This window comes from Nansenia antarctica, assembly GCF_963989245.1.
Source record: "Nansenia antarctica genome assembly, chromosome: 18".
NCBI lineage: Eukaryota > Metazoa > Chordata > Actinopteri > Argentiniformes > Microstomatidae > Nansenia > Nansenia antarctica.
This window is the reverse complement of record NC_137691.1, coordinates 13,332,991-13,357,583: the sequence shown is the minus strand read 5'-3', so window position 1 is coordinate 13,357,583 and position 24,593 is coordinate 13,332,991. Positions and strand designations below refer to the sequence as shown.

The window sequence follows — 24,593 nt, the reverse complement described above, 5'->3', positions numbered from 1 at the left end:
CCGTTTAGAATGAGAAGGTTCTATCTCCGTTTAGAATGAGAAGGTTCTATCTCCGTTTAGAATGAGAAGGTTCTATCTCCGTTTAGAATGAGAAGGTTCTATCTCCGTTTAGAATGAGAAGGTTCTATCTCCGTTTAGAATGAGAAGGTTCTATCTCCGTTTAGAATGATAAGGTTCTATCTCCGTTTAGAATGAGAAGGTTCTATCTCCGTTTAGAATGAGAAGGTTCTATCTCCGTTTAGAATGAGAAGGTTCTATCTCCGTTTAGAATGATAAGGTTCTATCTCCGTTTAGAATGATAAGGTTCTATCTCCGTTTAGGGCAGTTCAGAGATATTGAGCGTCAAAGTTTTTACATTCCATTATGTTTTGTGAGATGGAACCTTTGTATTTTATGAATTACTAACTCAAAAATGGCAACATTTTAAAAATAACACCACACAGGCATTAATAAACACCTAATGGATCAGATTATGTAAAAAAACTCAAATTTTGACAAAAATGGAGATAGAACCTTATTGTAAAAGCTTTCCAGTTAGTTTACCTCAGAGTTAGCTTAGCAGCGAGACGGCTAAAAGCCAAGGCTTTTAATATACTGGGAAGGCTCGTATGTGTGAAAGGGGTTTTGGACAGACGAACTAATATACAGCTGGAAATGATAACAACACATGTTTCTAATGCCTGACACTAACATATAGGCACGTTTGCGTTCACTTGGCCATAATTTCTCAGTTTAAGACGTGATATTCATGTTATTGGCCAGATTTAGTCAGGGTTGCATTTTCGCTAGCTAGCTTTACCCACAATCTATCAATCTATAGACCACACGTACTTGTCAGCTACTTACCTCAAACGTAACGTTAGATAACAAGGCTCTGTATTTCACAGATGTTTGATGTTTTGAGTTGGATGTCTGTTAGCTAAACTTAAACGAGGTCGTGTCTCTGAACTGTTAATTAAAGAAGTTAGAAAGGTTCTGTCACTGTGCTGTTCTGTTGGTCTCCATAGCAGCTCGAGCTTCCCGCGCCAGGGTTTATGCACTGCGTAGGTTAGGGGGTGTCTCAAAACTTCTAGACCATGTCAGTGGCGATAGACAAAGACCTGCTTAAACTAAACATTATATTATCTTGCCCTAATAGTATCTTCTTCATACACATGTATATGTATGTATGTATGTATATATGTATATATACAGTAGGCTACATAATGCCACAAGTGAGAGTTTAACACAATTCGTTTTATGTCACTTTTTGGACTGTCCCTGGAAAAAAATGCTAAGATAAGATGAGTGCCTCCCCCATTTCCCTCCCATTTTAGGCTAGGGGGTGTCTCAAAACTTCTCTTGCGATAGACAAAAGACCTGCTTAAACTAAACAATATAACCACGCTCATATGTGTCTCTCTCGAATTAACTCATATGATCTTGCCCTAATATTATCTTCTTCATACATACTGTTATATATATACATACAGTAGGCTACATAATGCCACAAGTGAGAGTTGAACACAATTCGTTTTATGTCACTTTTTTTGACTGTCTCTGGAAAAAAAATGCTCGGAAAATCTCCACCAGATAAGGTAAGATAAGTGCCTCCCCCATTTCCCTCCCATTTTTCGCAACAGGTATAAATCCTCCAACACTGCTCTCCCGTCATCGCATAGATAGTTTCTGTTTTAGACGATAAGGCGACATCCACCGATCCACCCACCGCAGTAATAATCATGTCTGGGAAGAAGTTCTACGAGATGTCTGCGAAGCTCCTGAACGGAGACGCGTTTAACTTCTCCTCTCTGCAGGGTAAATATGGAGATAGATTTATATCATAAATACATACACACTGTCAATAGTATAGTGAATCTCATTTCATAGTCAATCTATCTCCATAGGTAAGGTGGTGCTGGTGGAGAACGTGGCCTCCCTCTGAGGCACCACCACCAGGGATTACACCCAGATGAACGAGCTCCACCAGCGGTACGCCGCCAAGGGCCTGGTCGTTCTGGGGGTGCCCTGCAATCAGTTCGGACATCAGGCAAGTAGAAATCGTGACGTTAGAATGATAAGGTTCTATCTCAATTTGTCAAAATTGAGGGTTTTTTACATAATCTGATCCATTAGGTGTTTATTAATGCCTGTGTGGTGTTATTTTTTAAATGTTGGACATTTTTGAGTTAGTAATTCATAAAATACAAAGGTTCCATCTCACAGAACATAATGGAATGTAAAAACTGTGACGCTCAATATCTCTGATGAACTGCCCTAAACGGAGATAGAACCTTATCATTCTAAGCTCACGAAATGTTCATATTCTCAAACATAACTCTATCTGGCTCTGGCACACTCACACTGGTCTGGTTAGGTCATTCATAATTCAGCCAAACCGGCCAGGTTGCAGTGACAGTTCTGCTGCACTAAGTTCTGGACTTTTTTTGGCTGTTGCCTGTGTGCAGATCTTAATCAGGGTCTTCTTGCTAAATGATGTTACTGAAGTCCTCAATTCACTTCAGATCCAGTTATAGGGCAATGTACCATGGATTCATAATACCATTATACAACTTTTAGGTCTGAAAATGTCAGACAAACTTGAGATGTTGAGCGAACTACCACTTTAATTCATCATGGCTGTGTAATCATTTATTAGTCGAAAGGTCACTCAGTTCACTCAGTATTACTGTACACATGATTTTACAATAATATCCTCCCTGATCCCTCTATGCAGGAAAACTGTTCTAATGAAGAGATCCTGATGTCCTTGAAGTACGTCCGTCCGGGGAATGGCTTCGAGCCTAAATTCCAGCTCCTCGAGAAGGTGGATGTGAACGGGAAGAACGCAGACCCCCTGTTCCTGTACCTGAAGGAGAAGCTCCCGTTACCAAGTGACGAGCCCATGGCCCTCATGGGTGACCCCAAGTGCATCATCTGGAGCCCTGTCTGCAGGAATGACATTTGCTGGAATTTCGAGAAGTTTCTTATCGGGCCAGATGGAGAGCCTTTCAAGCGATACAGCAGGAGATTCCTGACCAGCGGTATTGAGGGAGACATCAAGAAGCTTCTCAACCTGGCAAACTAGCTAAACCGTCCTGGTAGTCTTCACACAGAGGCAGGCATGCGGGAGTGGAAACCCAATGGCAATTTAAGAACTGTGGTGGCCTTTCAACATAAAATAATGTCCTTTAATCACACAAGCAAATCACTGGACTTTCAACAGCTCACAATATAGCCTAGTCTCTGCTCCTACGATGCCAAGCCTCTGTGTGTGATACCCATTACCTTTTCAACAGCAGCTGTGCTCTTCTGTTCTGAATGCCTCTGTGTTCTGAACTTTTACTAAATGAAGGAATCCTTTGAAACCAAGCCTTTTGTGAGGGGGATGTCTGATTAAGTGTAAAAGCCTTTACCTAACGGTTGCATTGGGCTCAGTCGAGCACTGATGTGATGTGACTTTTGGACTAATACATGTTTTATAGTAAAACTGTGTCTTTTTTGTCGTTTACACACAAGGAAGAAATGAGGAAGTACCGTAAGTAGGTGTGGCAACGATGAGCTATTGTACTATGTTGAAAGAGAAGGGGTTCCACAGAACAATGCAAGAGTAGTATGACCAGAAAGTGCAAGTCATTTTGACAGACAATGCTGTAGTCAAATTTAAAATGATCATACAGTCATATTCAAGTTATACAGTGAATAGCGTATTCCACTCCGCACCTTTCATTGGGGCTGGCCTATAAACAAGTGGCCACTTCACACAAACGGGGGTGTTTAATCCTGTTACCAAGACTAAGCTCTCAGGACCAGGGATAGATATAGGCAGGAAGCAGACTTTGAACTCCAGTGCAAAGTCGGAGACACACATTATGGTGTATACACACACATTCCTGATAACAGTTCATTCCAGTTGAACTTTCCACAGCTCATCTGCACATGAAGGAAATATAGCCTGAAGCGTGCTTTAAAAACAGCATCTGTTCATTGGTACTATATTTATCACAAGACATAATGATGGTGGAAAACCTTTTATTTTTCCCCCAATTCAAAGCTCTTTTGAAAAGCAACTAGTCCAAACAAGACATCCTTTTTTTAGGCTTCCAGTCTTTATTGTATTCTCAATCCAAATAATTCTCCATTAAAAACAAATATTGCAGATATTGGCAATATGATAAATATTAGAACACAGTTATGTACCTATTTGGAAATAGTGTGATTATTTACATCTATTCAATATATTTGACAGCAAATTGAAGCTGAAATGGGCAAGTTGCTTTCAGTGTGAGGAATTTAAAGAAAAGCGTTTTTAACTTCAAATAAAATCTGATTTGGACAGCTGGATGTCTTTTTCACTCACTATAGAATAATATTACAGATATGATGTAAAGCTTTTCTATTCATTGGCATAAATATGGATATATATCAATCAATGTACTCATCTCAGGAGGGCATAATCACAGAGGGGTCGCCCAGCAAATAGGACATTTGCAGCCCCTCAAAGACATTTACATGCTGTCGTGCCACATGTAAAAAGCACAAGACAAATGCCAGTACCACAGAGCAATAATTTATCTTACGGGAATTGTGTCCATGAAGTAGTTACTGGTATGTTGGATCGACCTTGAAAAGACCCCTTGGCAGCAGAGTAACATCCTACTGTAGGGTAGTGAATCTGTAGGAAGTCTGAGACGATGATTTCAAACACCACGTAAGGTCATTGGATAGTTACGTCCTCCACAGCCCTCTACACCATCTCATCAGCTGTTACTAACTACTAGCAGTGCTCTGGGAGACCTTAGAGCTACATAGAGCTAGCGAGCAACTTCCAGAACAGAAGCAGATTGATTTGTATGTGTCCTTACACCATCAAACGTTTCCCATTGACGAGCGAGACGTCACCGTAATGTCTTTTTATTAAACAGCTGTGTAGTTGGTGGAGTCCATTTGAGGGGGAAACAAAAAATGGCTGCAGATGCCTGCACCCACCCTAGTAAAGACACTGAGGACGCTGTCACGTTATTGATGTCTAGACTCTCTTAAAGAGAACTGACTCGATGTCTCATCATGAACAGCCGCAATTTCAAGTTTTAAAATGTTTGCACCGCTTTCATACAGGTCTAATTTCGCTTCACTCAGTGTGCTTGGAAGATAGAGAACGGGAGAAAAAAAAAAGCCATTTCAATGCAGAGCTGCAATACTGTACATGACTAATACAGACAAGCCATTGCAGGTGATCCAGGGAGGGGGTCCACTCAGGCAGCAATCAAATATGCTAAAAAGGACAGCCGTATTAAAAGATCTGGAAATGTATGAGTGGTCAGGGGCTTCTAGGCTGGGGGGGCCTTCCCACGTAACATACATATTCATTATTTCCAGATGCGACAAAAGGAGATAAGACAATGAAATCCTGGAAAACTCAAAGTGCCTCCTTTTTAACAGGTTGCAGGATTCAAAGGCCGCTGTTGCTTTCTGTGTAACGAGGGAGAGAGAGCAGCACATTTCTGTTAGCAGGATGAGACTTATCTCAGAGAGGAAGCAGGGGTAGAGGAGAGACAACAGAGCCAGCATGCCGGGCGTCACAAGAAGCAGCGCTAAGTTCGGACATAAGTCACATGTTGGAAGCGGAATAGCTTCTGCCACAGCTTATGTAAAGGGGTCCAGCCAACAGGACCGTGAGAGGAAAGTCTCTCTGCTGTTGACATTGCGACATAGGCCTTGCAGGAAAATCCAAACAGGCCAAGACAGCGAGGGGGGGGCAGAGTGTGTGTATAGAGCAGTGAGAACACTTTCAGTGTGCCTTTCTGAACAGATCCATTCTTCACAGCAGGCATAACATCACAGGATCCATGTGCGTGTGGTGTGTTGAACTGTGTATCCTCATATGTTAAACACAACTTTGCATAAATGTACCTAATCCCTGGTGGGTTATCATAACAGATACAACTCAGAGAGACAACTCAAGGACAAAAAAAAGAAAAAAAAACAGTTGGTACATTTGTTTACCAATGTACAACTTGGAGCGTTTTGGTTGAAAACAAGATGTGCATTTGGCTTTTTTTATTAGGGATATTGAGCGTCAACGTTTTTACATTCCATTATGTTTTGTGAGATGGAACCTTTGTATTTTATGAATTACTAACTAAACAATTTCAACATTTTAAAAATAACACCACACAGGCATTAATAAACACCTAATGGATCAGATTATGTAAAAAAACTCAATTTTGACCAAAAATGGAGATAGAACCTTATAATTCTAACGTCACGCTCTGCTGAAGCCTGCTGTCTGCGGGCACAGACTCTCACCCCGACGCCCGGACGGTCAAGGCCCGTTACTTTCCTTTTGACTGACCTGTCATCTTCCTCCGACATCAAACGTTTTCCCCAATTCTTGCGCTTCGGATTCTTTTGTTTTGGATTATTATATTAGACTACTCCAGACGGATGTGTGCATTTCATGATATAATTAAACGTTAGGATGATCATCTGTGAGGCTGATCATCACATTTGATCAGAGACCCCAGCGGGGGAGCGTCGCTTTAGAGGAATAGCTCTCAATGACATTGGCACATTATTCCCAAAACAGTTTCCAGCCCTTGGTACACCAAACTAGGCTCACCGTTCAATAGATTTGTTATCACTTGTTTTCAATACAGTAATTATAGCCTACGTCAAAATATTATCACAATTGACCATAACGCATTAAAGCACTTATTACTTATTTACGGTATGTCCAGATTCCACGGATTCAACCCGAAAAACGCGCAAATGTATCCTATAAAACGACTGGCCAAATAAAACAGTGATTGGGCAGTCAGCGGTCCGGTCTCTCTCCTCCGTTATTCTCTCCTCCTGCGCCCCCCTCAGCAGACGGGACCCCCGCCTCTCCAAGTCCCTTACGTCAGCTTATCTTAAAGGAGCCGCTAAGCTTTAAGGCTTTAAATACAGTACGCGCAAAAGCTGTAGAGTAGAGAGAGAAAGTGAGAGCACCAGACACTGAGAAGGGACACAAATGCGTGTCTATCAGGGTTAGTCTTTATTATGACCTTTACAGGCAAAATAAACTCAACTGCATATAAAAGTAAGAGCCAAGACACTTGAATGTGACTGAACTTCTACATAGAGCAGGGGTCTTCAACCTTTTTCAGCCCAAGGACCCCTTGGACGCGAGTCAAACAGAACAGGGACCCCCATATGTATTTTATATTTTTTTTATGTGTCACATTTTAAGGCCTATAATAACTTTTATATTTACTTAATTCACCTTTTATTCCACCTTATTATTTATATGCTGGGTTATTAGCCTATACTTGTTTATGATTGATAAAAATATATAATTTACCGTTATTGATTAACGTTAATTTCACAACGAAGACCAAACTGCACCATTTTAGCCAACACCTAGCTTGCTCGACAGGTGTGTGTGTGTTTTTTAGCTAACGTTATGTTAGACTCTGCATCATGGGAATCATTTATTTTGTAAATAGTTTTTGTCAAGTAGTGTATTATTGCCTATTAATGCTTGTACTTTACTCAATATAAATGTTTTATATTTTTTAATTCTCACAAATTATTTTGGTGAACAATTGTCAATTTGGTGAATAATTGTCAATTATTATGACAAACATTGGCGGACCCCCTGCAGTACCTCTGCGGACCCCCTAGGGGTCGCGGACCCCTGGTTGAAGACCACTGACATAGAGTAAAGAGCTCTACAGGATGTAGGCCTTGCGCCCATCGATGTCCCCTGAGGTGGAGTAACCCATGTCGTTGACGGGCCAGCTTCCTGGACTCGGGGCCAGAGAGGGAGAGGGAGGGAGAGAGAGAGAGAGAGAGAGAGAGAGAGAGAGAGAGAGAGAGAGAGAGAGGACAGAGAGAGAGAGAGAGAGAGAGAGAGAGGGACAGAGAGAGAGAGAGATGCAGGGTAATATACCTTTTAAAGACTTTTTAAAAACCTTGTCAATATTTTTCAAGATCTCACCGCTCTCGGTGACCAACAGCGGCCTTAACCCTGTTGATCCCCATCGATGCAACACTTATCTTCTTTTTACATTAGTGTACAATATGCCTCCTTGATGTTATCAGCGATGTCCATTTGCACTGTAATTTAATTGATCAAAAGATAACGTCTCTATATTTGAAGATAAGTGAATATATTTTTGTATCTCTTTCTTATAAATGAAAATGAGCGTCTATACAACATAATCTAAGTGAACAATGTTTTGGCTCAATAAAAAAACATTTGAAATAAGGTCTCACTATTACTGCTAATACTGGCTAAACTACTAGTTGTAATTTATATTAGCCGTTGTTTGTGTTTTTACCAGCAGTTTAGTTTACCGTTGGTAGCTATGTTCTAGCTAGATACATTAGCTAGTAGTTAGCTGTGTGCTGTCAACCGTCGACAAGCTGACTAACTAGATTTTGTTGCGGTCGTGAAACACAGCCGGGCATTGCCCTTGTACAATGAATAACTATACAGACCCGTCACCAGGGCCCAGTCTTAGGGTGGGCCAATGAACTGCATGGGGGGGCACAATTATTATTAACTATTTTTGATAATGCAATATGCTATGGTATTCGTCATGCAACACTGACATGCGGTCAATCTCTTCAACAAACTGGTGGACATGAACATTGAGCATCTGCCACTGGATACGGAGCTTCCTGTGGAAAAGACGACAGTGGGTCAAGATGAACAGCCTTTCATCTCGACCCCTGACCCTCAGCACAGGCGCCCCCCAGGGCTGCGTCCTCTCACCCTGGCTCTTCTCCCTCTACACCAACCACCTGATATCTCTCCACAGCTCAGTCACCTTTATGAAATATGCGGATGACACTACCATAATCGGACTCATAACAAATAATAATGAAGACCATTACCGCGAGCAGATAGCCCAAGCAGTCACTTGGTGCCTCAACAACAACCTCCAGCTCAACTCATCAAAAACACAAGAAATCATCGTAGACTTCAGGCACAGCCCCCCCCCCCCAAAAAAAAACATCAACATCCTTGGAGAACCCATAACCATAACGGACTCCTTCAAATTCCTTGGCACTCACATCAGCAACTCCCTCAAATGGAACACCAACACAGACTTCATCACCAAAAAAGCCCACCAACGACTATTCTTTCTTAGACAGCTCAAAAAATTCAAAGTAAAACAAAAACTCCTCCTTCAGTTCTACACCGCCATCATTGAGAGCATACTCACCTCATCTAGCACAGTTTGGTACGGCAGCTCGGACAGTAAATCAAAAAGGAAACTACAGCAAATAGTAAGGAAATCATCCAAGATCATCGGCACCCCTCTCCCATCATTTGAATCACTGTATCTCAAACGCACCACAAATAGAGCACATAAAATTATCTCTGACCCCTCCCACCCTGCTCACCACCTGTTTCAACTGTTGCCCTCTGGACGGCGCTACCGATCCCTGGCCACCAAAACATCCCGCTTCAAAAACAGTTTTTTCCCCTCTGCCATAAGGACTCTCAACACCTGACTCACTGCACTGTATAAATTGTAAATTGTAAATATGTTCTTGTCTTGTCTTGTGGTTATGTGTGTTCATGTCCATGTAATAGTCATGTACAATGTGTGTATGTTTTTTGACACTGCTGTTTCAGCTGTACCGACAACAAATTCCACCGACCTAGGTCGTGTGGTCATTAAACTATTCATTCATAGGAGGTGGCAGAGGCTAAATTGGACACGTAGCCTACTGATGAAGATTAGACCTAAAATTATCAGAATGCAGCAAATAACATAACACAGGCGAAGCTGGTTTATTACAAACCTGTCATCTATTTTCTGTGTTTTATTTTTTAAACCACCCCTTTATAGCATGGAGAAGCCAAGTTGTGCATTACAATGCACACAGGTCAATAATTGGCACCAACCCGGCCAGGCCCGGGGTGGCTAATCGTGAGGATCTGGAGTTTTCCCAGTGGGCCGGTCTGGTTTTGGGCCGGTCTGGGCCGGTGTTCAGTCGTGGTAGTACTTGCAAGCCGATACCGTTCTGGGCGGCTGGGCCGGTACCATTCTGGGCCGATGCCATATAAATAGGGTGACCAGATGTCCCGCTTTGCGCGGCTACGGGGCCAGTGTCCATCGCGCCGCAACAAAGCGCCGCAACCAAGCGCAATCTATGGGACGTCTTCAGGAAACAGCATTCATGTTCCCATGGCAACAGCCCCACGTGGATATAGGGAGCTGGCTGAATGTGCTAACCACCCGCTGACTCAAAGGGCTCGTAAAGTGAAACTGTGTCAACAATATCTAGTTTTCGTATTTTTTTCAACACCAACTTGAAGTTTTTAAGTACCCACTGGATATAATAAACAACAGTTTAACGATCACTAAATACTGATAATGTGTGCATTGGATTCACTGTTCTCCTTTTATTGGATGCTGCTGAATAAACCAAACAGAATAGGAAACAGAATGGAAATGCATATATATTTTAAAAATGGGATAGACATAGCTCTCAACTCGGCCAGGGGGGGGCGGATGCTACCAGGGGCACCTAAAGTTCGGTCCGGGCCCACATTGTCCCACACAAACATAACATACTCCTTGTCTCATTTGGTTTGTTGGGACCTGGTTACCCTAGTGGTGTCCAGCAAGGGATTGCTGCTATCACAGTAGAAGGCACAGGTGAGCTGTTGTACCAGTGTGGGGACAATGAAGCAAACCCATGACGTAGCGTCCTGTAAATGTAGAGAAGACTGTAGAGAACAGTGAGTCCGCTATTACAGACTAAAATACCAAGGTTGTAATTACATTATTTTAATATAGGCTACTGTAATCGGTTGTGAACTAAAGTGGGCCGGTCTGAGGCATGAAACTCCAGAGCTAAAAATGAGTCCCACTCCGACCCTGAACCCGGCACACAAGAGCAATAATTAAATTAAATAACCTACGTAACTAAAATTACAAGACTGGCACGCAATCAGTAAACTTGCAAAAGGTGGGGAGGAGTGGGAGGAGGAGAGGGGAGGTGGAGGAGGAGGAGGAGGGGGGGGGGAAGAGGAGGAGGAGGAAGAGGATGTGGAGGAGGGGGAAGAGGGAAGAGGTGGAGGAGGAGGAGGAGGAAGAGGATGGGGGAGGAGGGGGAAGAGGATGGGGGAGGAGGGGGAAGAGGGAAGAGGAGGAGGGGGAGGAGGAGGAATGCGATTGGTTATCCCATACTCAAGCTCCACCCTCCTCTGTGTCTCTGTGTCCACCACCACCACCTCACAACCCCCTCAGCTGGAACTGATAAACACACAACTACATCCTGGTAATCAGGAGGAAGGGGGGAGATAAATCAATCTCACTGCTGGGAATTCCATATGTTACCACCTGACAGGTGTCTTAATCTGGGCTACGTGTGTGTGTGTGTGTGTGTGTGTGTGTGTGTGTGTGTGTGTGTGTGTGTGTGTGTGTGTGTGTGTGGGTGGGTGGGTGGGTGTGTGTGTGTGTGTGTGTGTGTGTGTGTGTGTGTGTGTGTGTGTGTGTCTATATCTGCCTGTGTTCACCCATGCATGTGTGAATGACGCATAACGCAGAGGTCAAAATGTTTATTGTATTGGAGGATTTGTAATGAATGCTGATAGGCGCCGACAGAATATCAGCCGCATTTATGAATAAACAATGTTTATTTAAAAAAAATTTTTTACAAGTACCAACTAGGAAGTGGGGCTGCGTTGGAAGGTGGGGGCGGCGCCCTAGCGCCCTCTATTGGCCAGCCGCCACAGATGACATTGTCTAAAATTGGTCTATTTAACCTGTGTGTGTGTTTGTTCCCTCGGGAGATGAGAAGGGCAGGAAGTACCTGCCGCACAGAGACGCAGTGTGTGTGTGAGAGAGAGAGAGAGAGAGAGAGAGAGAGAGAGAGAGAGAGAGAGAGAGAGAGAGAGAGAGAGAGAGAGAGAGAGAGAGAGAGAGAGAGAGAGAGAGAGAGAGAGAGAGAGAGAGAGAGAGAGAGAGAGAGAGAGAGAGAGAGAGAGAGAGAGAGAGAGAGAGAGAGAGAGAGAGAGAGAGAGAGAGAGAGAGAGAGAGAGAGAGAGAGAGAGAGAGAGAGAGAGAGGGACTTAAATAAATACTTATTCTACACCTGTTCCTCTGTGTCGACCTCCCTCTGTTTCTAGAGACCCTTACAGGCCTACTGTCATTCACAGGAGATTAATGGTGCGCGTCGTTGTTTTGGAAAACGTGTTTATTTTAGAATATTTATCATATAAATAAATATAAATAATACTCATTACATTGACATTTTTGATCAAATAATGGTTGTGGTAATGTATTATTAGCGACCCCCAAAGATGTATGATTTCGTTTCTCTTAGAGAGAGAGAGCTGTCAAACACTACTGAATCTACTGGAGATAGAACCTTATAACTCCAACTCGGTTTATGTTTTGTGAGATGGAACCTTTGTATTTTATTAATTACTAACCCCAAAAAATAAACATTTTAAAAATAACACCACACAGGCATTAATAAACACCTAATGGATCAGATTATGTAAAAAAATAACATTTGACCAAAAATGGAGATAGAACCTTATAATTCTAACATAGATCTGTTGTGACATCATAATAGGTGACATAGCAAAGCCGTTTCAGACAGTCTTTTACTTCAGTAGGAGATGTAAGAAGTAGCGAGTAGTAGTAAGAAGTAACAAGAGACAAGAGACGATTAATTAAAAGATGAGTTTTATTTGGTCAGTTTCCCTATCCCCAACCCCCCCTTGTTCCCAGTTATCCTGTGTCTCAGACACCTGACCCTCCCAGCCTGCTTATCTGGGGTTCCCCATCTCTTGCAAGTCTTTCTCCTGCTCCTATTCCTAGCCAATGTGTTCCTCCCTTAGGTGTATCACAACCAATATGGTAAGGGCATTCAACTGCAATCCTTAAGGGCCACAGTCTCTGCTGGTTTTCTTTTTTCAATTGATGTAATGAATCACTGAGAGTGTACACGTCTGGGTTTCCAGATCTAATTCGAAGTATGAAAACCAGGAGACACTGCAGCTCCTGGGGGGTGAAGTTCAAAACACCAGAGGTGTGCTGTGTGAGAACTGATAATATCAGTTCTCACACAGCACACCTCTGGTGTTTTGAACTTTGGTACCACCAAACTATATCCACTAGAGGGCAGCGCAATACATTAGGAACAGGCATCCTATTACAAATGTGGGATTAGAGTGTCATTTGATGTACTTATACTACTGCTATGATGGACCTCTCTGCCACGTGTTTGTATAGGGCCCTATTTAAACTCAATACAGACCCTTCCTCAAAGACTTGCGCGATGCCAGGGATATTCAGCAGTTACCTTGTCTTGCAAGTGTATACAGAACACACTCTTTTTGAGCCAGAGTTGTCCTGTCCTATAGGTTGCCACGGTGTCCGAGAAGTCCCGCATCATGGAGCTGGAGAGGGACCTCTCTCTGCGGACAAGGGAAGTGGCCGACTTGCGGTTGCGTCCCAACAGGTGGAGTCCCAACAGGTCTCTGAGGGTGCTGACTCCACTGCCTCACCTCTTCTTGAGGAGGTGATCACACTAAGAGCTCAGCTGGCCTCTCAGGAAGCCAATCAACAGGGTGAGCTGACTGAGCTAAAGGAGAGGATGGGGGCTGAAGAGAAAGCCCACCGTGAAGCACAGGCCCAGCTTCAGGCTTCATCCGGGAGGCTCTCCGGTGACAACGAGCAGTTGCGAATGCGCCTGAGCCAAGGTGAGAAGGAAAATGCAGACATCATAGAGTTGTGGCGCTCTAAGCTGGAATCTGCCATTGCCTCTCACCAACAAGCAATGGAGGGGTTGAAGGTGTCCTTCAGCAAAGGGGAAGGTGCCCAGGCGACAGAGCTAGTAGAGACCAAGAGTGCCTTGGAGAGGCTGAAGGTGGACCACAAGTTAGCGCTGGAGGAGGCAGGGGCCAGGCACAGGGCAGGGGCTGCAGTCTTGGCACAGGAGACAGAGGAGCTAAAATCACAGCTGCTGATTGTGTCAGAAGAGAAGGAGCATCTGGATGAGTCTCTGCGGACCAGTGTGGAGACTGCTGAGGAGCAGCACCTGGTGGAGATGGAGGATGTGCTGGGCAAACTGCATGCTGCTGAGATGAAGGTAAAGGAGCTGGAAGACAACGAAGCAAAGTTAGTCCAGCAGGTCCAGGACAGAGCCAGAGAGGCCCAAGAGCAGGTGGCAGCTATGGAGGCCCTGAATTCCCAGGAAACTCAAGGTAACTTAGAGCTCCAGAGCCTGAGGACCCAGCTGGAGGAGGCCCAGAGCCAGGCCCGCTCACAGGGCGTCAAGGTGGGCCTACATCCATCTTCCCATTGTCAATCACCATTTCAATCTCCAAATGTATATCCAATCCCATATGTTATAACTAACACATTTGCCAATTGATCATGGAATACATCTGTATGATACTATCTGTTATAGCTTATCCCTTTCATCAAATTCCTTACTTGAATTTATTTTTATTCATTATTACCCTTTCCTCCATATTTATTTTGTTTACTTATTGTCATTTTGTTTTCTTCAAAATGTCCTCCATGTCCATGCATGGTGTCACCATCTGGCCTGTGCTATAGTTCAACGAGTTAAGCTCTGAGTTGGAAGGACAGCAGCAGAAGCTTCTCTCTGTGCAGCACAGCCTGACCTCTGTTCAGCAGGAAAAGAGCTCCTTGGAGCAGGAGCTGGTGAGTTATGGGGCCTACAGAAGGGTGGTGAGGAGCCAGGGGTTGGGCATGGGTGGCATGACTGTTGGGATAGGACTTAAGGTAAGCTCAGGTAAGGAAGAGCATAGCATCATCAGCATGCTAGTGAATGCTACAAAGAATGCAATGTTGTGCTACAAAGATTCATCACATGGTGGTGACACATTCTTCAAGAGGCTAGATGCCTATAGAGGTTTTGACTTATTATATCATCATGGATAAACCATAATTTCAGTCTTTAGTATAAGCATAACTTGATGTCTCATTATGAATTGTGAGTAATTTTGAGGTGTGTCTTGGAACAACACATTCCAGCATGCACACACATACTAATAACTTTTTTTATTTCCTCAGAAACAAAAACTGGAAGAAAGCACAGATGAGAAGATTAAATCAACACAAACTATGCAAGGTAAATGTATTTACTTGGGTTGATCTTTCATACCCTTTTTGTTTGACAGATCTTACTTGTAGATACATGAAGTAATCTGAATTCAACTCCTTCTTTCAGAGTTGCTTGAGAAGCTTGGCAAAAAGGAGGAGCAATGCACATCTCTCTCTGATGAATCAGAGGCTCTAAGGAGCCAACTTGCAGTGGTGCGACAGTGGTGCGACACCAACTACCTTTTGCTTAACACCAGCAAAACAAAGGAGTTGGTGGTGGATTTTAGGAGGAAGAGAAGGACCCCAGCCCCCATCACCATCAAGGGGGTGGAAGTCGAGAGGGTGGACTCCTACAGGTACCTGGGAGTACAAATTAATAACAAACTGGACTGGACTGACAACACCGAGGCTCTTCTCAGGAAAGGGCAGAGCAGACTGTTTTTCCTGAGAAGGCTGAGGTCTTTCGGTGTCTGCAACAAGCTGCTGCAAATGTTTTATCAGTCGGTGGTTGCCAGCGTTCTGTTCTTCGCCGTGGCCTGCTGGGGTGGAAACATCTGTGCCAGGGATGCTGCGAAGCTAAACAAACTGGTGAAGAAGGCCAGCTCTGTGGTGGGGACCGGGCTGGACAGCCTAGAGGTGGTGGCAGAACAGAGGATGGGGAAAAAACTGGCGGCCATGCTGGCCAATCCCTCCCACCCGATGTACTGCGAGCTGGCAGGGATGAGGAGCAAGTTCAGCCACAGATTTGTTCTCCCCCGTCAAAGTACAAAAAGATTTGGACAGTCCTTTATTCCAGCTGCACTCCGACTCTACAACCAGGCCCTGCAGGGTGGGGGAGACCTGGAGATGGAACTTTTGGAACTTTTTACTTATTGAGCCTGCACTGTTTTATGTTTTTTTATTGAATGTTTTTCTGTTTTCTGTACTGAATGTTTTCTGCCCTAACTGAGCTGTTTGACAACAAAATTTCCCCATTGGGGACAATAAAGGTTTTCAATCAATCAATCAATCAATCAGGTCAGAGCTTTGGCCAGAATGGTGGTGTTTAACGTACAGCACACACACAGTACAAGTCACCATTTATGTGACATTGTTTTTTTGTTCTAGTTGAGTAAAGTGTGAGTAAATTCCAATGAATTGTCTTCCTTATGGGTTATTTTTCATTCCATAAAACACTGGTGTAAGTGTGAATATGCCTGGTTAAAAAGGGGACACGTGATGATAAAAAAAAATCACAAAATATCACCATTATTGCTCTCCTTGGTGATAAAGTTGTGTTTATGTCCATTGTGTGGGAAAGTTGTCTTTACTGACATGTCCATTGTGTGGGAAATATGCGTATGTTGTAACAAAACGGCGTGTGTTCTTGTTCAGGGACTGACTAGTAGATTTAATTGTGTTTCTCACATTCAGGCCTGGAGAGGAAGCTAAAGGCTGGGGATGAGAAACTTGATCAGATCACAAAGGACAAGGCCCAACTCAAAAGTGACATCTCAGACATGATGAAGTCAACAGGTGATCGCTCAGAACAGCTCACCAAAATGAATGAAGACCTCACTCAAAAAGAAAGGTACATGCCTTTAACAGCCCAAAAATGTTCTGATGAAGTCTCTCGTACATTGCATTTTCAGCAGAGGTGTGTCCTCAAACATGCCAATCCAAATGTTATTTGCTCTGTTGTAGAACAATGAAACGTTAATTTTTATCTTACAAATGTTGATACCTGACTTGCCTTTAGTGTTATTTAAGAAATTACAGTTGTATAAAGGGTGATGTTGAAGTGTCTTTACATTGCTTGCTGAACAGAATACAACATATTCACAAATTACTCATCTTGTACTTGTACTGTAGTTTTAATGCTCATCTCAAATAGTAAGATGTTGCTCATAAAGCATGTGATAGTTGCTATATTAAAGTAGGTCTCACCATATTTCTATCTTGGTTTATCAGGTCTTACTGAGGTTAATTTTGTCTCCATATGTGACATGGTCTGGTGAAAAAGTCCCCAAGTAGGGCAAGGTAATTTTTCAGTTCAGAGATTATGAAAGTGCAGATTGTAAGCTTTCAAAGGATGTGTCATACATTGAAAAATAGTTGAAGAAGATTTGCTTATTTGAATGTTGGTATCATCTCGTTGAGCTACCTAGCAGCTAAAAAGAAAACATCGCTATACTGACATGTAACTGCATGTTTAGCACATCAGAACACGCTGATAGAACATCAACATAACTACACATAATTAGATGATCACACAGTCCTTGCTTTTGAACATGAACATTTTAAAACATGTTTGTTTAAAAGCCATGTATCTCTAACCCAGTAGCTTAGGAACAGGACGGCTGGCGATACAGTGAATCCAATTCACAAATTATAAGTATTTAGTGATTCTAAAACTGTTATTTGTTATATTGAGTGGGTTTTTCAACACTTCAGACCTCCTATCTGCAAAATTCACTTTTTCACAGACAGACTTAAGGTTTAATTTAAACTTCTGCGTAAAATCGACGCCGTAGCCTTGCGTCGGCCCGCGTGTGCCCGCCTTGCCTACGGAGAGGCTTGACGCGCACATCTCCAAAAATTTAAGAACGCGTCAGTTTCTACGCAACCATAAGCTCTGTGATTGGTCCGCTTGGTAGCACATGATTCCGACTCTCTCGTCGCCCAAAATGCGGAAGCCATGACAGAAATGTCATTTACTTTTTCTGTAATTACTCATTAATAAAGATTTGAAAAATTATGATAACCATCGTATTATCTTAGTTTAGTGTCATTTCAATGCATCATAGAACTTTTATTTACAACAAGCATAACAACAAAAAGATCGCTATTATGCCGCTTTGAGCTTTGAGCTCCGTTGAGTTCCTAACCGGAAGAGGCACAGCACAGGGGCATAGAAAACACACTGCCACCTAGCGATGTGACGGTGTAATTGCAGCGCGGCCTACGCAGAAGTGTAAAGTGCGAGACCCCTTACGTAGATTACGTAAGCTACGCACGTAAATTCGACGCAGAACTTTAAATCGGCCTTTACTTTAATTTAAAGTGAAAACCGCAAATCAGAACATTTTGCAGATAGGAGGTTTTGCGTTTCGGCCATCGATATGATCAATATTCAGTCTATCATTCTTTAAAACTGTTCCATAGAATGAGCCTCTAGTTTGTAGTAGTAGTTTAGTTATCCCCCTCTCCCCCTCCTTTTCCTAGGCAGTTAGAGGAGTTACAGACCCAACTGGCAGAGGAGAAGGAATGGATGGCACGTTCTGAAGAGCAACAACAGCAGGAACTGGGCTGGAAGGACCAGGAGCTGAAGGAGATCACAGACAAACATCAGGGTCAGCTAAACAGCCTGCAGAAGAAAATTGTTGACCTGGTGAGTGATGATCTGGATAAAACATTGAAAGTCAGGGACAATAAGAGGTTGGTGAAGACTACCGAAATGGCTTTGAATGTTATTAGAAATGCCTTTTCTTGAGTGTTGCCACATATTAACCTATAACACATAAATTATAGGGACTTGACCAGACCTTTTCCTGATCATTCTCTCCCTCCCTGTCCCTTTCCTAACAATTGGTGATGTAATTAGTTAAAATGTCTCTCTTCTTATGCATTGTATAGGAAAAGCATGTGCAGCAGTGTGAGACCCAGGCCAAGGAGCTTGAGGCCTCTCAGGAGAAGGCCCTGTCTGAGGCCTCAGAGTGCCATGCACAGGAGCTTCAGGGTCAGGCTAACAAGGCGAGGCAGGAACTGAGCATCTCCAGGGAGAAAACCCAGGAGCTGGAGAGGCTGGTATCTGACTTGCAATCTTATAAGGAGAAGGCCCGGGTAAGCACCAACTTATCATAGCATCATATTGTTTGTCTCCAGTGTATTAGAATCACAGATTCTGTGGAGGTGCTGCCTTTTAGTACCAAATATCCACCAATGCAGTGTTTCCTCTATATGCATTTATTCGTGGCGGGCCGCAACGAATGAATTTCCTCCGCCACTAATTGATTCAGACAGTCCACTTTGATTCAGGCTGCGCAGAAAGGCAGCGAGTTATTATGACCGGAGAACAGAAAAAAAGCAGATTGAAGCTAGATTCAGGCCGCTTCCAGACCTACATTTCGTTACGATTTAGGGCGTAGTTAGTTACAATATGTTACAATGTTGCAATTAACCTCGTCGTTTGTGTTCGCACTGCAATCGTGACTGAATCGCTCTCAACAGGCGCGCGGCGCGAGGCGACGAGCTTTCAAAACAGTTTTGTGATTGGTCCGAATTTAGCGGGACATTTGGATTTCTCTTTTAGCCCGTCGCCGGTGCCTTTAATCCCGTATTCTAATCGAAAATGCAACATCATCAGCGACGACTGTGGGTTATTGCATTTACTGCTGTTCTCTGGTTCATGTTCTTATACCAGTGCTCAGTATAGAGTATTTTAAATGAACATTCGTAATGTATGTCTCTGATGTTCATGGTCAACTAAATCAGCCTATTTTGTGAAACAAATAATGTTCCCGCTAATGGGTTAACCGAGCATTCTCGCACCTAACGTGCAAGCACCTAGCTTCGAACTATTCATAGCAATATGCGTGGGGCAAAAATAATCTATTGCCTCTAAAATCACCACGAACAGAACGGCGGAGGTACGGGTAAGCAGGGCTCATGTTGGTGTCCTCAAAGGTAAGAGTTGGTTTTCTTTAACTCAACTGATAGCATTACCTTGCTGTTGTTGTTTACCGAATGCTCCATCTGACTGTCACACTGTGATTTTACTTGTGTAAAGAGTTAATGAGTAACGTTAGCCGGTTTTGTGCGTGTACTCTCATGTAGGCCTACTTCGTATTGATCTTTCTCTGTGTGTGTGTGTGTGTGTAATGCGCCTTCCGCATGTTCCGCTGCAGCTGTAGGATATATTGGTATTTGATCACCTTCTATATAAAATCACCTGCTCGGCTTTAATGACTTAACCGCTATTTAAGAAATTATAATTGTTGCCACCCTCTAGTTTTTGGTGAAATTACGTCTTTGTTTTGAGCGGCAGTGCGCACCGCGCGCGAAAAATTTGCGCTCCGCCACTAATATGAAAAATCCTCGAGGAAACACTGCAATGGCGATGTTTTGTGCTGTTAAGTAATGTTTGATTGTTGTAATGCAAACTGTGATTCCCACATGTAGTGGCTATAGACATACACAGGGCTCTACGCTAACCTTTTTCACTAGGAGCACATGTGCTCCTAAATGAAAAATGTTAGGGGCACACAAAGAAATTTAGGAGCACAGTGAAAAATGTAATTATAACACATTTTTATTAGTGATTTTGCAATTTTTGCACCAAAATCACACATTGGCCCATGCCTACAGCCCTACTAGACGCAGAGTTGATGGCATTGTATTATGGTAACTAGCTGTGTCAAGTTCTCCTGGTTAGCAGCATGTTCATTCATTCATCCATGTCATGCCTGTCAGCTAGCAGCTAGCAGCCCAGCCAGGCTTTAGGGCTAGGTCTGTCAGCTAGCAGCCCAGCCAGGCCATGCAGAGGTCTGTCTCCATGCTGCCCACCTCCCTGCTGCTGGGTCAGGCTACATCAGTCACACACGGTGGCCAGACAACTCCACATCTAGGGGTATTAAACTACCCCATATCCAGATGACCAGTCCCCAGCCCCATGCTGCCCGGGGTGGTGACATGTGGAGGTGGCCAGCCCAGCACGGTGCCTCTGCGGCGGCTAGCTGTTAGCACACCACCATCCCCGGGGGTCCCACCTCTCTGCCACACTCAAGTACAACATGTTGCATTTTCATGCCATTAGGCAACTTGCTTCCTAGGATTAGAGATGCATTTGGACTTCTGGAGTACCTCCACTACTTTCAATGGGTTCTGAAGGTCTGAGAGCGTTCTACTTTCTACCCTGGGTAGTTAACCCTGGTTGTAACCTTGGGTTCAAATCTGGAGTGTGTGGGACCAAATCTGTAGATGTGGTGAGCTAATGAAGCTAATGAAGCTTGAGATGAGAAAAGGGCGCTTGTCTCTTTAAGGCCCAGGAGGGAGTTAGCGATTAGCGATGTTAGCTTAGCGCCAGTTTAACAGAAGTAACTTCACTTTTAACATGACTTCCCGTGGTCGTAGCGGGCTGGCTGACGGCTTAAAATGTGGCCACACGGTTCGCGCAGATTTATTTTTAGAATATTTATTTATTTTTTATTTATTTTTTAATAATAATAAAATCGGTACTCGCACGTGTGCTCGTGAATTTATTTCTCTAGTCGCACAGATGTATTTTTAGTCGCAAATGCGAGTGAAATGGTCGCACTGTAGAGCCCTGATATTACAGGATGTTCACATTTTGTTGCCTCAGAGCCTGGAATCTGATTTTATTGTCTTTGTTTCACTGATCTAGACAGCAATACAGAAATACAAATTCTAAATATTTGTAGTAGTAATTTATAAAATAATATAAAAAAAATACCTGTTTGTAAAAGACCCCCCTCGCTGTGGCTCAAATGCAAATCAATAATTGTGTTTGCAACAATGAATTCAAGTGATGCTAGAAATGTGTTTCTTTGGCTTTACTACAAAGCATTACGTTTATTGCAAACCCAGCACACTAGTGCACCTTGTCCCATGTGAAGAATAGTGGTAGCTGCATCATGTTATGGGTGTGCTTGTCACTTGATCAGGGGTCAAGAGAAAGTTGAGAAATTTGCTGAGTTGGTAGTGACATCCTAATCTACACAGTGTGTAATTGTTTTCTATTAAAATCGGGGACCCTACAAGGACAATGATATTCATTCCGATATCACATGAACTATTATCCTTGCACTCAGATGGACTCAATTCATCTGAATAAATTGTTGAATAAATGTTTGCATTTTAGCTAATTTTAGGAGCGCCACAGCAAGGGGGGTGTAGACCTTTGCAAACAGGTCTTTACTTCACTTTGTAAGTGTCCAGTAGGCTGTGTAGATCAGTGTGAAAGAAATCCTAATTTAATGTATTTCGATTCCAGCCGCTGGGCCAAAAAAAGATGAAAATGTTCAAAGAGGGTGTAGCCTTTCTATAGGCACTGTATATACACTTTATACTACAAATGTCATTGCACATATTTTATTAAGGTTGCTCACCCTGCTTCCTTCTACTACATATTTTGGATGTGTGTAAGAAAATTTGCCTTTGGTCAGGATGGGTGTGAGAAAATGTTTATGAATGTTGGAACCCAGCTCGTCCCTTCAAATGCCCTAGCAGTAATCATAAATGTTCATGTTTATGTTACAATTAACAACCAGCAAATTATGGTCCTAATATTCATCTTCATTTCAGCATTTTCTGTGTGGCTATGTTTTTTTTTTTATGGGCTACTTTGAAAGCAGGGGTACTATAAACTGATGCTTGGTGGTGGTTTTAGTTTACCACCTTGCTCTTATAGATGGAGTTTGATAAACGTATGTGTGACTTGTGAGTTTGTTTTGTAATTGTACCTCAACTTCTTAAGAATCTTGATTGATTGAATGGAACTGCTCTGATCATTTAGCATAGTGTTTTGGATGCAGTATGCATTATGCCATATGAAAAGGCTAATTGATATTTCAACCCATGAACTGCTCTCCTGGTTTAGTCAGTGTTTATCCTGTTTTACGTACATGCAAAATGTAAGTAATGGAAAAGTAGACACTTTGGTCCTTGAGAAATCGCTAACATAGACCTAAAAAGAGTTGCCATCACAATTATAATTCACACACAAACCCATACTCTCAATTGAAAATGTTTGATTGCTGTACCCCTGTTTTCAATGTATTTGTTGTAAGTTCAGGGTGGTGTCTGCTGTGGTATCTTTTTCCCCATAATGTTTATGCTTGCACCAGCTTAACCCTTCCAGTTGCATTTTATTACTTTTGTTCATTTGCTTTACTTCATTTTTGGTTGTGTTCACTTCACCTTTCCCCTTTTTCTTTCAACTCTTTTCCCTCAGTCTCTTTCTGCTGAACTTGACTCCTCCAAGCAGGACGTTGAGCGTTTGTCTGCAGACCTGCAGAAGCAAATCACAGCTCTGGATTGTATATCTAAGGAAAGTGCTACGTTCAAGGCTCAGAAGGAGAATCTTGAGAAGCAGCTCTCAGATGTACAGGCCAATCTCTCTGCCTCTGAGGCTTGTCACAAGGAGCTCTCATTCAAGACAGAAGAACTCTTGACATTTAGGGACAAGCTCACAGAAGATCAAGATACACTTTTGACCACAAACCAGCAGTTAGATAGAGAGAAGGCTTCACTGTCCAAAGAGGTGGATTATCTGAGAGCTGTTGTTCAGGAGGCACAGGTCAAAAACACAAGCCTGAAGAATGCTGAAGCTGAGCACCAAGCCCAAATTGAAGAGCTTCAAAAGGTCAATACAGAGAAGAATGAGGTCCTCCTGAAGTACCAGAAAGAGATTCAGCAGCAGGAGACTAAGAGGGAGGAGCTGACCTCTGCTAAGGATGCCCTCTCTAAAGAAGTACAGGACTTACAGACAAAACTGTCAACTGTGACACATGAAAGGACTACTCTCCTGGAGTCTGAATCCAATCTGAAGGCAGAGGTTGCCTCTGTTTGCATTGAAAGAGATACAGTGGCCTCTGAACAACATCGCTTGCTTAAAGAGGTAGAACAATTTAAGGCCACTCACACTGGATTGATAGCTGAGAAACAGGGTCTGCTTGACGAGAAAGTCCAACTGCAAGCCAAAGTACAGGACTTTACTCAACAATCTCTCACTGGAGACAAGGCCATGGATGAGATGTCTTCCAGCCTTAACAATGCTGCACAGGAAATAAAAGCCTTGAATGCAGAGGTTAAGGCCTTGAAGTCTGAACTGAAGCAGAGAGACCAGGCAAAGGGGGACTTGGCTGGAGAAAAAGAGTGTCTGTCTACCAAGCTGGAAGAGCTTGGCAAAGAGGCCTCCTCCCTGGCTAAGGAGAACATGGACCTCCCAGCTGTACAGGCAAGGCTGGAGCAGGACATTTCCTCTCTCCGCAGCAGCCAAGCGAGCGGTGATGGGGAATGCTCAAGGCTCCTTAGTGAGGTAGAGAAGCTGCGAGCTATCCAGAAAAGGCCTGTGGCACCTGTTGCCGCGGTGCCCGCCGTCATGCCGGCCGCCAGCCCCACCCCCGCCGCCAGGCCGGCCCCTCCCCCTGGCCTTCCGCCACTCGTGCAGGCCACAGCGGAGGCCAGCGAGGCGGCCAGGGCCCCCGGGCCCTCAGACACTAAAGAGGCCCCCCTCAGAGCGGGGCCAGAGGCGCCCGTCTCAGCCGAGGGCAAGAGCCCCCCCGAGCCCCAGACACACAGCCTCTCTAGGAAGAGTCCCACTACAGGTATGGAGGGAGGGAGGGAGGGAGGGAAGGAGGGATGGATGGGAGGATGGAGGGAAGGAGGGGTGGAGGGAGTGAGGGATGGGTGGATGGAGGGAGGGAGGGATGGAGGGAGGGAGGGAAGGAGGGAGGGATGGAAGGAGGGAGGGAAGGGTTGTTGAAAGTTTTTTTTAATGGAGTCTTAGTCGAGAGGTTG

The 24,593-nt window shown here is 43.6% G+C and overlaps 1 pseudogene across 1 annotated transcript; it reads left to right on the top strand.

The window, feature by feature from the left end:
* The first annotated feature begins 1,666 nt into the window (after nt 1-1,666).
* On the top strand, nt 1,667-4,315 carry LOC308173336 (glutathione peroxidase 2-like; annotated as a pseudogene). The gene is made up of 3 exons (XR_013938067.1): nt 1,667-1,797; nt 1,887-2,029; nt 2,717-4,315. The product of XR_013938067.1 is annotated as a glutathione peroxidase 2-like (transcript).
* The last annotated feature ends 20,278 nt before the right edge of the window (nt 4,316-24,593 follow it).